This window comes from Octopus bimaculoides, chromosome 23 (assembly GCF_001194135.2).
Source record: "Octopus bimaculoides isolate UCB-OBI-ISO-001 chromosome 23, ASM119413v2, whole genome shotgun sequence".
Lineage (NCBI taxonomy): Eukaryota > Metazoa > Mollusca > Cephalopoda > Octopoda > Octopodidae > Octopus > Octopus bimaculoides.
The window spans coordinates 17,172,808-17,185,528 of record NC_069003.1 but is presented as its reverse complement, the minus strand read 5'-3'; positions in this window follow the sequence as shown (position 1 = coordinate 17,185,528).

Below are 12,721 nucleotides of genomic sequence, written 5' to 3'. Positions count from 1 at the left end.
AGGTAGAAACTCTATAAGACGTACCCAGTGTAAGCTATAGACACAAGAGGTGCAGCAATATCAAAGGAAGGCTAACTAGCAAGATATTTTTTGTATGTGGCAGATGCTCAGGAGCAATAAACACTGAAAATGCGCAGAAAACAACTTCTGCCACATTCCAGGGAGAAAAACTAGAAGTAGTTGATAGCTTTTGTTACCTAGGTGACCAAGTTAGTAGTGGGGGAGGGTGCGCTGAAAGTGTAGCTGCTAGAATAAGAATAGCCTGGCAATGTTCAGAGAGCTCTTACCTCTGCTGGTGACAAAGGGCCTCTCGCTCACTGTAAAAGGCAGACTGTATGACGCATGTGCATGAACAGCCATGCTACATGGCAGTGAAACATGGGCCGTGACTGCTGAGGACATGCGTAAGCTCGCAAGGAATGAAGCCAGCATGCTCCAATGGATATGTAATGTCAGTGTGTATACCCGACAGAGTGTAAGTACCTTGAGAGAAAAGTTGGACCTAAGAAGCATCAGTTGTGGTGTGCAAGAGAGACGATTGCACCGGTATGGTCATTTGGTGAGAATGGATGAGGATAGCTGTGTGAAAATGTGCCACAGCCTAGCAGTTGAGGGTACCTGTGGAAGAGGTAGACCCAGGAAGACCTGGGATGAGGTGGTGAAGCACGACCTTTGAACATTAGGCCTCACCGAGGCAATGACTAGTGACCAAGACCTTTGGAAATATGCTGTGCATGAGAAGACCCGGCAAGACAAGTGAGGCCATAACCCGTAGCCCTTACCAGGTGTGTAGCCAGCCCACTTATGCGTACCTTTCCTTCTTTGAACACAAAACCCTGCTTGCAAAGACCTGTTGAGTCAAGTGAAATTGAAATTGAACCATATTCGATGACTGGCATCCATGCCAACCTTCCTTCATTGGACACTAAACTCAGCTTACGAAGACTTATTGGGGCAAGTGAGATCGAAACTGAACCAAATTTGATGACTGTCACCTGTGCCAGTTGAGCACTAACAGCACCATCTGAGCGGGATCACTGCCAGAGCAGCGGTCTTGCTCCTCTGCCTGTGGCACGTAAAAAGCACCATTTGAGCGCGATCGTTTCCAGCTTCGCCTTACTGGCACTTCTGCTGGTGACATGTGAACAAAACATTGGACTGACTCCTGTGCAGGTGGCACGTAAAAAACACCATTTGAGCGTGGCCACTACCAGACTGGTCCTCGTGTCGGTGGAACGTAAAAAGCACCCACCACATTCTCAGAGTGGTTTGCGTTAGGAAGGGCATCCAGCTGTAGAAACTCTGCCAGATCAGATTGGAGTCTGGTGTAGCCATCTGGTTCGCCAGTCCCCAGTCAAATCATCCAACCCATGCTAGCATGGAAAGCGGACGTTAAATGATGATGATGATGATAACAGACTTGCTAAAGAAATTAAACAGATGAATGGATATAAGGTTAAAATAATACCATTTATGATGACATGGGACGGAATGGTCTCAAAGAGGAAAAAAAAGATGAAATGTGCATTTGATGCAATGTAGTCAACAGGGACAGTGCCTAAGATGGGAGGAATATGGGTCAGTTGCAAAATCACATGAAAAGAACTTGGAGCTTGGAAACAAGCAAGACCATCCTTCCTGATCAAGTTCATCTTCAACATTTTGCTGTCACTGGCCAACTTAGTCCGGTGGAACATACAAATGGCTGATGAATGTAAATGTGGAGAGCAAGTGACGATGAGACATGTCCTGTCAAACTACAGGCTGGCACTGGACAGATATACATGGCGTCATAACCAAGTCCTTTGTATTATAAGCACAGCACTCAAGGAGTACAATAGGGGAGAGTACCCAAAAGTGGAAAAGCATGGAAGGATATACTTCCAGAAGGAGGGAAAAGGCCATAAGACTGGGTCCAGCAAAGTATACGAGACAGACAAAAGATGAAAAGAATACCGGGAGCTGGCCATGGATTTGGAGAGACAAGTAATATTCCCACTCATAATAACAACAAAAAGACCAGACTTAATCCTTTGGAATACAGAACGGAAAATTGGAATTTTGATAGAGCTGACAGTGCTGTGGGAAGAGAATATCACTAATACAGAGCAACAGAAGGAGAGGAGGTATGAGAGATTAATAGAAGAGTGCAGGGAACATGGGTGGGCTGTCGAGTATTACCACTTGGCAGTGGGGTGAGAGGCTTCATTGAAAGGAAAATGGCAATGCTATTTAAAAGAAGATTTGGATTTTTGAGTGCAGAGCTGAGAAAACTAATAAGGAGGATACAGGAGATAGTTGAAAGGCCAGCTTCTGTTTATGGCTGAAACAAGAAAACTTGAAATGGCCGACTGAGAAATAGTGTCGCCAAGTGAGGCTGGCTGACACTTCAACATCATTGCTACTTGACAGGTCAGCCAAGGGAACATATCTCATTCATTGCATGCTGCACTCCTTGATGGTTCAAAGGTTTGATAGCTAGTTGGCTTTGGCTGATGGAACTGAAATTTAAACAACTCTGTTGGAAGGTTGGCCTAGAGAGAGCACAGGCCAAAATTATGTGCCCTTCCCCTACATTGGTCAGTTGAAGCTTAAGTTGTGTCATGTGACAGTTAATTAGCTATAGCAGCTGAAGCCTACCAGTGAGTATTTAAACAGGAAATCTGACAGTTGTCAGTTGTCAAAACTGCATTGAAGAATAAAAATAAAAAAACAAGGAAAAAGAAAACGACGTGCACTCAACACCAGAGTTGAAGACACCTCCAAGGAATTAACTTTGACTCCCTCGACTATGGCTGCCAGATTTATCACATCCAAGAAGAACAAACGAAAGCTTTGTAATGAAACAACAGCAGAAAAACCAGGACATAATGGCATTGTGAGCAGTTTTATAAAGGTTGCCGAGCCAGACTGCATACAACTTACAAAAGCAGTGAACCAGAAGTAATTTTTTCAAACAAAATCACAGTTGCAAACCATCCCTGGGCTTACACATAACATACATTACTGGAGGCAGCATGCTTTAGGGAGTCCAGCACTTCCAACTTGTAGGTCAGGGTTTGAAATTCCTGATACAGTTAGATATTTAGAAGATGGGTCCTTTTTTTTTTGGTCTTTGACAGTGACATTGATGACTCAGACAGAATTTTAGTTCTTTCCACAGAAAAAGGCTTGGATGATCTAGAAAGCTCTAAGAATTGGGCCTGTGATTGAACTTTCAAGGTATCTCCTAGTTTGTGGAGTCAGTTAGTGACACTATATATCATCACTGGAAGTTCATGTGTGCTCCAACTAGTTGCCTTACTTCCCAACAAAAAGAAGCCTCATATCATCGTCTTCTGTGCATGATTTAAGACCAAATTGTCAACCTGTAACCTGTCTCATGGACTTTGAAAAGCTCTCCATAATACACTTGTTTCTCTATTTCCATATTCAGAAGTAGTTGGGTGTGTTTTTCATCTCAGACAGTCTTGTTGGCGGAAGATATGTGCACTTGGTGAGAGTATGAAATACAACACAGATGAAAGTTTTCAGCTTAAAATTAAGTGCCTTTGTGCTTTAGCATTTTTCCCCATTGAAGACGTTGTCAGAGTATTTGGAGATTTGTCTAACGAAGAAGACATCCCTTCTGAGTTTATCACCTATTTTAAGATTACATACACTGGGGTTGTAAGGGAGCGTGGTCCTTGTTGGCAAAGAGAAACTCCACATTTTCCTATACAACTCTGAAATGTACGTGATCACATCTTAAAGGACTTGCCAAGATCAAATAATTCTTTAGAAGGGTTCCACAATGCTTTGCACTCATCACTTAACATCCACACGTCCAAATTTGTGGGAACTATGCACTGCCCTTAAATCTGAGGAAGGATTAAGCCAGACAAAAATTGCACACATTTGATGTGAAGACTCAACAACAACAAAAAAGACTTATCAAATTATTGATGCATGACTGAAGAAGCTAGTTCAGGAATATCAAAATGAAAACCCTCTGCAATTTTTAAGAAGTATTGCACACAATTTGCCTTAAGAAAAATTTTTTTAAATAAATCAAACTTTCTTATCCTAACTCTGCTTCACAATGTACTTGCTGTTATTTTTTATCCTATTGTTATAATAAAATGTGTGCTAAAATTTAATCTTTTCTTTCTTTATCCCAAATTATATTATTTTTGAAATTTTGTGATTAGTTTTTTGTCATAGATTCTTGTTCCAAGGGAGTACATTAAAGTGATCCCATCTCAATTCAAGTAGATTATAAGGATTATTTTCTATCTCCCCTTCAGATTCTCTCTCTCTCTCTCTCTCTCTCTCTCTCTCTCTCTCTCTCTCTCTCTCTCTCTCTCTCTCTCTCTCTCTCTCTCTCTCTCTTTCTCTCTCTCTTTCTCTCTCTCTCTCTTTCTCTCTCACTCTCTCTTCTTAAGACTTGAGAGACAAACAGATTAAATAACATAGGTATTGACCTACAGTCTAGAGAAACAGACAAAGGTGATTATTAGCGGGAGCAGCTTATATTGGAAGTCTGTCCATGAGTGGAATTTACCACAGTGGAATTTACCACAGTGGAATTTACCACAGTGGAATATACTGTGGTGGAATTTACCTATGGTGAAATTTACCTGGTGGAATTTTCCATGGTGGAATTTATCACTGTGGAATTTATCACTGTGGAATTTACCTAGAACCGTGTATATATATATATGTATATTCCATCATCATCATCGTTTAACATCCTCTTTCCATGCTGACATGGGATATACAAGTGAGTGGACAACACATTTAGTGGGAGTTATAAGTACTTTTATTCATAACAGCTTGATTTGGCTGTGATTTAAAGTTTTGCTGGCTTCTCACAGAAACCCCCTCTATGTTTAGCCCCTTGTGGGCAATAAAGAAATAAGAAACCCCCATCTCATTCAGGCTTAAATTACGAAATGAAGAAGCAAAGTAAGTCGTAAGACAGCTGCTGAAAAATGGGCTGCTATTGGTTGAGGCAGGTCATGTGGTGTTGTTAGAGGCAAGATCAGCAGTTCATTGACACCTGTAACAGCTGAAACCCTAACAATTGTCTTCTAGGAGGAACCTGCCTTTCAAGGGCTGTAGTCTACAGATTCACCATCACATAATCTGACGGTAACACAAGACACTACATGGGCCTGACAGCCAATGATTTCAAGGGAAGGTACACACAGTATATACACTCACTTAGATGCAGAGATAAAAGAGAATTCTACTTGTTTGTCACATTTTCTATAGAGATTCCATGACTTCCAGAATGAAACAGCCAACATCAAATAGACTATCATAGACCAGATCCACTCAACTCACCTAATACCCACAATTGCCAACTCTGCCTCCATGAAAGACTGCACATTCTCCATCAACCTGCAGTATCTGTCAACAGAAAATATGAACTGTCTTATTGTTGTCATTAGATGTACATCCTCCTGGGGAACTTCAAAACCACTGGCTGCCAACAACCCAGATATGCCACCTTAACATCAGCTGCTCCTCAATACTGGCTGTTCCACAACCAAAAACAGGGTCCCTAACCACCAATGCCTACACAAACTGCTGACTGATCCCACAACCTTATGCATCCCCTGCAGACCCTATATTCTCCTCCATAAACACAAACATTCACACACTCATCAAAATATGTGCATTCCTCTTCTCTTACCTTGTCCCCACACCACCAAATTCTAATCCAACACCTTTTTTTGGTTCCCCCACCCCCCAGAAATATGATTGCAATTGCATTAGCATACATCTCTCACACCCACACACATAAATATCAAAAGTATGCATATATATATACAAAGTATGGGGGTTTAGTTCACAGATGATCTAAATGATTAGGTATGCTAGGCAAGTGCTGTAATGGATTACTAGGGCTCCAAGGTTATAGCTCATGGATCTATGCAGGATTGCCCCTAAGGACCCATGCTCTGTTTCTATAACTTCAGAAAGTTGAACTATGAACTTTTATGCTTCTTTTTGCTTCTTTCTTTCCATCTCCCTTATTCTTTTACACCCTTCCTCTATGTTGTTATCTTATTAATATATACCATTCTCATTTTCCCAATTTTTTTCCCCTAGTTGTCTCTGATAATGGAATATCCCATACTCAGGGATATCCCAGAAACAGCTGTAAGACTTTGAATTTCTTCCTATAATAACATTGTATACAACTTGAGATGTTTGCCTTGCCTTAATGTTTACTGTCCTGTTTAACAATTATATGTGTGTGTGTACATATACATACATACCTGGTAAAAAACACACACATACATATATGTTCTTCCAGACAAACCTACATGCACATATATGTTTACATATAAATGCAAGAATGTACATGCTTACACACACATGCCCATACATGCATGTTTGCACACACACTCACATACACACACACCAGCCTTACTTCTATCAGCTCCCAGACATCAAGACACCAGATTCCTGATCACCCAAGCAGTCCAAGAAATTTTCTCTGGCGCATCTGGTGTCAGTGAATTGCTAATCTCACCTCTAATCCACCTTGCCCAATAGCAGCTTATTTTCCGGCAGCCATCTTAGACTTCCTGTTTCTTTGTTCAATAACCTATACCTGAACAAGATGGGTTTCTGTTAAGCCAAATCAAACTGTTTTAAATAATAATAATAATAATGATGTATGTGTATGTGGTAGTATTCCATTTAAAGCATATTCACTGTCTTCAGCTACCTGATGTCAACAACAGTAAGTGCCACTAGATTTACTTCAAGAATTCCTCCATGTCCGTTGAGTATATAACATATGAGAGAAAGGGTAAATGGAATTCATGAGATTCTTCATCAACCACTACAATCATTTTGACCCATCTTGCATCGGTCCCTCACAAGTGAGATTTTAGACAACTGGTTGTGGTGCAGATATGACACACCAGGTGACACTTCAAAAGGTACCTCACTCATTAAATTCAGTTTCACTTAGTCTAATTATAATGCATTTTGTTATTTGTTGTAGCTTGTTGTGTACAGGGGAGATCATGGTTTAAAATGACTTGGAATGAAGTACAGTTCTTTTTATAGGTAATGAACCTACTTATAATTAATCATAAATATGCTTATAAGAATCAATTTTTTTTTTTTAAACTAGATAAGTATACAATGACCAAGTACTATGTTTGCATTGATAAAGATATACAATAAATAAAATAAAAAAATGATAAGACAACCAAGTATGATATAAAGAGACAAAACACAAAGATGCAATCGAGCATTTAAGCAGACATTTGGTGAGTATAGTATTTTATGGGGTAAAGATACATGCACATATGAAAACACATTCACTCCTCTTCATCTCTAGCTCACTGATACCCAGCTATTCAGCCAACTCTGGTGTCCACATGCACGTGCCCCATAGAATCAACAGGCTGTTGTGGCCAGTGACAGTAAATTAGATGCCAAAGTAGACTTATGAAAAGATATCAACTGTCCTGAACATTTGCATCCCCAATCTAGGCTCAACCCTCTCACTGACAGATATAAAAGTATAAAGAAGATGGAATGATAAAGACAGAAACCTGGTTGAGAGATTTTCAATTAAGGAAGTATTTATTTTCTTTGTTTACCAGGAAAGATATCGTTATGATGAATGACCAAATTGTGGAGAGTTGGAATGTTGTTTTTCTTCAAGTGACTGTGGAGACAGACAAGGAAATTCAGTAGTTGATCAGCAGTCAAGTCAACCAGTCATCTCTTCAGTTAGGCCATTCCTTCAGTGTTCTCTGTGTGTACTCTCGCAGCACTTTGTGCAACAGCTTTTAGCACTTTGTGTGCTCTGTCTCACAGCTCTGGTGCTCTACCTTAGGCACCTGAAATCTGGTGCTTTTATAGCAAAAAAATCAACTCAGAGACAGCTCCAAAAGCTAGAATCTCTGCAGGTCAGCTCTAGGCAGTGTCCCAACTGGTCAGAATTTCCATATTCTAGCCAATCATGACATTGGATGTAGTGACTAAATACTCCTGCTACACATGCATACACATGACCTCAGTCTATAGATATTTACACATAGACAGATGCACACATGCGAGTCCATATCGTCATCCACATAGCCTCGCACATACACACACACACACTCATTAACCTCTTTATATATGTACCGATGTATACACTTGCATATACCCTTAAGCATACATACTCATACGTACATATATAGATCAATATGCCCATATTTGTATTTTAATTACACATACGAGTATTCATGTGTCTGTGTCCCTCTGCCTCTAGCTATATTCTCATACTTGCACACAGATATTCTTTCAAAAATTGGGTGACTTGTCAAACGACATGCACAAATACATGGGAGTTTGCAAACAATGAGACATAATATCATTAACATAGTATACATTAGGTTCAAACAATAAAAGTAATGTCAGTATATACGCATTAATTGAATAAATGGTCAATAACATTTAATAATGCACTACAGTCTAATTGTGCATACATTCCATCTTATGGAGCATATATTGATCTATTCATTGTTCAGTAAAAAGTCTTTTGTGACAATCATAAGTACATGTATGAGGGATGTTCATTAAAGATTTCCCCTGACCCACTTCCCAAGGACTGGGATAAATGAAACTTGGCATAATTATTTGTCCTTCTCTATATAGCCACCACCAATGGTGACACAGTTCTTCCATCGCTTTATGCAGCTGTAATGATCTCATCTGTAGAAGTCAGTAGGCTGCATCTGGAGCCAAAACTTTACCTCAGAAATAAGTACATCATCATCTGAAAAGTGCTTCCCCTTCAAAAAAGACTTCATGGTTGAAAAGAAGCAAAAGTCAGATGGTGCAAGGTAGGGAGAATAAGGGGGATGAGGAAGGATTTCATAGCCACAGGAGTGTGCTTTCTTCTGGGCAACATGCGCATTGTGAACTGGGGCATTGTCTTGGAGGAGGCAGACTCCTTTGATCAGCATGCCACACCACTCTGCTTTGATGGCATCCCACAATTTCTGCAGCAGAGAAGCATAATATGCCCTGTTAAATGTGGTGCCTTTTGCCAGAAAATCCATCATCACTACTCTGCGCTGGTCCCAAAAGACTGTGAGCATCATCTTGCCTGCTGAGAGTTGGACACAAGCCTTCTTTGGAGGTGGTGAGTTATCATGCTTCCATTGCTTTGACTGGACTTAAGTTTCAGGATCATAGTGATGGAGTCATGTTTCATCCTGCATGATAAATCTGCAAAAAATGTCCTCCTCATTTTCTTGGCACATTGCCAAAAGAGCCTGGGAGCAATTGACTTGTGAAAAGGTGTGAGCTTCTGAAAAGTTGTGAGCATCCAGGAAATCCATTGTGCAGACAACTTCCGCATGTGCTAATGGTCATGAATGATTTTTCCCATGGACCCTACATTTATCTTCACTTCTTGGGCTAGTTGCTGAATAGTTATGTGGTTATCCTCCAAAATGATGGCTTCCACTTTATGGATGGTGTCGTTGTCAATGGCAGAATGTGGTCATTCAGGAATAGGAACAGTTTCCACCAATGTCCAGCCACATTTGAACTGGTGATGTCAGTGCTTGACTATGTTGTATGATGGTAAATTGTCACCATAAACTTCTTTTGTCTCATCAAATGTCTCTTTTTGTATATGACCTTTCAAGTATAAAAACCTGATCACTGATCTGCATTCAACTGCCTCCATTATAATATCTTAGTCCACTTCAGCAGCTGTAAAGACAAATGAATACTAGTGGAAAGCTGCAATTTACATTGTGACATGTAAATACATGTATGATTATACCTGTACAAATTCCATTCTTGCAATAACTGGAAGTGGGTCAGGGGAAATCTTTAATGAACACCCTTCATATTCCCAGTTTTAGTTTTGTTGCTATTATTACATGGCCCCAACAGGTTATCATTGAATCGGTTACTACTGTAATTCATGCCATTAGCATTGGAAATTTCAGCACATTCACTGTTGGTTGTATTTACACTGTGCCAGTTTATGTTGTTGGTTTCATTGTAACTATTAGAGACTAAATGATTTGTTCCTTCCTTATTTTCCAAGTCCCTTGTGTCTTTTGTTATGGACCCACTGAGTTCATTATTTTAGCTCCCAGTTCAGTTTCCTATGATTCATTTTATGTATGTGGTGTTCCAAGTTTCTAGAGTTTGCATATGATACCTTCAAAGTATATCAGTTAAATATCTTATGATATTTATTAGATTTGGGGAAACACCTATCAAATGGGGTAAAAAAAACTCCTTCGCAATCCTCAAGGATATATATGAACCACAGATAAGGTTGTACCTCAAGACGTCAGATTGTTTGTATTTTTTGTTCAGTTTGTTGCTTCTAATGTATGATGTGGGATTGTGACTATTTAATGTGTTGTATGTTAGTCGTATATTTTGGTATGTTTCACTAACGGTCTCTGTTTTATCTTTGATATTTTGATTGTTGGCCTATTCAGATCATCTATGTCAGTTCAGTGTCTGCAACTGTGTTTTTATGTTGGTGTATTTTTCCTAGTATTTTGGTTATCAAAATTACATATATTATTATTGTATACATATATCTTATTTTTTCTGTGTATCCAACCCTAGCCAAAGCACCATTATAATAGAGTACTGATAGCCTAAATATTCTAATAGAAATATTTTTTACTATTCCCCTTAGAGAAGGTGGGTGATTTGACTGCATATTAAAGTACATTAAATATTCATTGGGCTTGTGAAACGTTCATATGATCCAATATCTCAGCTGAAAGTAGCATCTAAAAAATTAATTTTATGGTAATTATTTTCTATAGTGATAAATAAGCCAAAATTTCTGAAGAATTTGAATAATAGTTTCTTATACCTCTCTATCTCTACCTTATTACGTCATACTTACTACAAAGAATATATAGAAACCTACCCCCACGCCTCATTCCTGGAAACCAAGACTCAATTAGGGATACAATGTTCACTCCAACCAAATCCATGATTTGTGCCGAGTCACTGGATCCCATTGCTATACTGAAGGCATCCCTCTCCTATCCGATCTATTCCAAAGTTTCCCATCAAAATCTATTATGGTTCCTCATGCAGCTAGTATTATGTCTATCTCTTGTGCAGACAGATCCAAGTTCCTCATTACATAAATTAAGACCTTATTAAGAAGGATTGGGTTGATGGTAGAATAATAGCTATTTATATCTAGTTGTATGAATTAATTATTTTTGCTTATTTCTAGTTCCTTAAACCATCTAATTACCTACTGGGTGTCTGACCACAGTGAAAGTCTAATTTTTAATTTAAGGGTGTGTATTACTCTATTGATAATATTCATGCTAATCCTACCTGTATCCAATTAGAAGGGCTGCTATGAAAATTATTTTTGTGGTCTTTTTAATGTAACCCTGGGTTACAGTGTGTAGGGTTCAATATGTGTGGGTGGAGAGCATGGAAAAAAGTCCATTGGGTGGGTATCTGCCATGCTGGGCATATGTGTTTGTAGGTGCATTAGTGTATGTTCTTGTCAAAATCTCTGCTGGATTCTCAGGGTTGTGGCATTATGTCTCTCTGGAATATTGTAGGAGAACTTGTGGTTGTTATAGCAGATTCTGCAGGAACCTTCAGTTGCTACCATGTACTTTCACTTGTTTGGTTGCCCATTTGGTCCTATTGCTGTCACCTCTGTCTTATATATGATGGTTCCCGTGTTGCAGTGGCCATTCAGTGGACACATTGTGTTACCCCTACATGAGCATCCTACTTCAGTCTCCGATGTGGGCCTACTTACTAAAGTCTTTTTTTACATTGGATGCACAATTAAAGGAAATTCTAGGGTGTGCCTATTAAATATTTTGCTGAACTTATTTGTATGGGGAAAGTGATCTGCTTACCAACCCAAACTCTCAATCATTCATGGTTCTTTAATTTGTAACAATGAGTCAGTTCGCCTTTTTGCCACTTGGTGGGTGGTCAGAATCCTTCCACAACAAATAATTCAAAGGTATGTTGGCAGCAATTGTAGTAACAGTGATTGATGAAATCAAATGAAATAAAATTTTAAAAAATAAAAGCATAAACAAAGGCAAGGGCATGTCTATATGTCAAGAAGTTCCCAACCATATGGCTGCAAGTTCACTCCCACTACATGGCACCTTAGGCAAGTGTCTTCTACTATAGCCCTGGGTTGACCAAAGCCTTATGAGTAGATTGGGTAGATGAAATCTGAAAGAAGCCTGTTGTGTGTGTGTGTATATATCACATGACCATGTGACCTACCAGGCTATCAGATGTTGTTACACATTGCTGATGACAATGCACTTTTGCATTGTATTAGCCTTCAAATGACACCACCCTGCTGGCTATGTGATCAAGCCAACATTTCCCTGGAGCCAACATTTCCCTGGAGCCAACATTTCCCTGGAGCCAACATTCCCCAGTCATGGAATTGAACCCACAATCTAGCTATCATGAGTGCAACAACCTAACCACTAGACCACATGTATATGTATGTATGTATGTATGTATGTATGTATGTATGTATGTATGTATGTATGTGTGTGTGTGTGTGTGTGTATATATATATATATCAAAATAAGCAACAAGGATATCCTCTGGATATCCTTGTTGCTTATTTTGATTTTAATCACCTTACTTTGAAATTGTATAGAGATTACCGTACTAAATTCTAGTGCCTCAACTTAAGTACCATATTCATCTGAAT